We start from the raw sequence: 2,500 nt of genomic DNA, 5'->3' as shown, positions 1-2,500 counted from the left end.
CTTGGGTACTGCCAGTTTGTTCTATGGAAGCGAAACCTGGACGCTATCTAGTCCCTTGGAGTCTCGTCTTGATACCTTTTGTAACAAGCCCTCTTCGCCGGATCATGGGGTACAGTTGGCAGGACGATGTCTGCACCATGAGACTGGCATGGGACCTGTTACCTCCCTAATCCGGGATCGCCAACTCAGACAAATATGGGCACCTAGCTCGCTTCCCTGTGGATGATCCTGCCCATCGGTTGTCTTTTTGCCAGACAATCCGGTTGGAGGAACCCCGTGGGACGACACAAGAGGTCATGGTTTGGGCAGTTCGATGAGCCCTGTCGCAAGGGAAATTAGAGAAGGCCGAGGGCCTGCTTGGATACTCCCCATGAGGGACCCTCGTGGTGGAAGCGAAGGGTGGATGCGGCCAGGGCGCCCCATGGGGTTAGTCCCTTCATGATGATGATGAACTATATATACTAGTTGGAGTAATGCCCTTACTCGTAATGGCGTTATGTAGCGCCATCTGTTTTTGAATGGTGAGGGGTATGACATTATATTACATAGAGTTATATAGAGAAAACTAATTTCGTGACAAAGTTACTTTTTATCATTTTCGGTCATTACTCATTGCTTTTTTATAAGAAGTTTCTTATATGAAATATATTCTAAATCCTAAATCTATTAAATTGGGGGATGCTGAAAATAATAAAATAATAACAAGAATTAAGTGTGTTTGTGTGGTGGTGTGTGGAGTGTGTGTGTGTGTGGTGTGTGTGTGTGTGTGTGGTGTGTATGTATTGTATGTATGTATGTATGTATGTGTGGTTGTGTGTGTGTGTGTGTGTGTGTGTGTGTGTGTGTGTATATACATATATATATATATTTTAATATATATAATATATATATATTTTATATATATATATTTTATATCAATAACCCCTTATTAGCTCCCATGCCAGGGTTACGGTGAAGCTGTCGGCAGCAGGGCAGTGGATATCTGGTGAAAACACCTTCGGTTCTACTGATTATTGGTTTCACCATACAATATGTCTGGCGTATTACAGTGTAACTGTTTCAAAGCGGCAGAGATAGTTCCTCCTAGTTAGTTGGAGACTGCGAGTTGAGAAGGAGCCTGGGGGATTCCACTCGACTTTTCTTTTCTTCTGACAAACCTCAACACCAATGATTAAATACAGAATTGATCATTCATACCACATCTTCCGTCGCGGGGGTATAAAAGGGGCGCGTTGTCAGTAGGCAAACCAGGCTGACAATGTTCAATATGCATTGGAAGACAAAGAAGACAAAGAAAACATGTCCAAATTAAGAAAACACATTAAAAATCGGAACATGGAACGAAAGCAAAATGAAAGAGTTGGGTAAATTACATACTGTCTTTAACGAAATGGATAGATACAACATTAAATTACTAGGAATCAGTGAGACCAATTGGAAAAGTAATGGAAGTTTCAGCCCAATAAATGATCGCATTTTAAAAGTCAGAATACAAGCAAAACCTCATAACATTAGTATTATACAATGCTACGAAACCAACCCACAACATTGCAAGTGATGAAGAAATAGAAATTTTTTTATAACACTCTCCAAGAAACTTTAGACACAATCCCTAACAGAGATGTAAAAGTAATCATGGGAGATCTCAACACCAAAGTAGGCAAAAGTAATCTAAAAAATGACACCTGTGGAAAATTCGGCCTTGGAGATAAAAATGAAAGAAGTGAAGATTTTATTGAATTTTGTAGTACAAATAATTTAGTTATAGCCAACACATTGTTCCAACACCACCCAAGACACTTGTACACGTGGTTTTCACCAGACAAAAGAACACGCAACCAAATTGACTACATTGTGTTGAACCAGAAATGGAAAAGTTGTATAAAAAATGCCAAGACAAGACCTGGTGTCGACTGCAACTGTGACCATCAACTACTAACTATCGACTTTCAAATAAGACTCGAAAAGATGGAGCATCCAACACCACCTCTAAAGCTCGACTACAAAACTCTTGATAACAATTACAGAATTACAGTGTCAAACAAATTTGAAATACTCAATCAATGTGAAGATGATAAAATGAGTTGTGGGAAGAAGGAAAATAACTCTTGCTGAGTGCTGCTTAAGAAACTATCGCCAAAAAGAAAAAGACAAATTCCCCCTGGAAAAAACACTAAGTGAAATTGAAACAAGAAGATGCCTAAAATCAAAGGGTATTAATAACCCAGTTGAAGTAATAATTCACAAAAAACAAAATACAAAAATTCAAAGATTATTGCGACGAGATAAAGAAAAATATTTAAATGAACATTGTCAGAGAATTGAAAACTGTTCTATCAATAAGACAATTAAAGAACTCTACCAAGGAGCACGAAACATTACACGAAAATTTAAACCTACAATGGACGCTATCAAAACTGAAGATGGACTAGTTTTATGTGATGGAAAAGAAGTCAAAGATAGATGGAATCAATATTGTCCTAACCTATACAAAAAGAAT

The sequence above is a fragment of the Penaeus monodon genome, chromosome 41 (genome assembly GCF_015228065.2).
Source record: "Penaeus monodon isolate SGIC_2016 chromosome 41, NSTDA_Pmon_1, whole genome shotgun sequence".
Lineage (NCBI taxonomy): Eukaryota > Metazoa > Arthropoda > Malacostraca > Decapoda > Penaeidae > Penaeus > Penaeus monodon.
The sequence above is the reverse complement of the archived record's forward strand: the minus strand, read 5'-3'. Positions refer to the sequence as shown.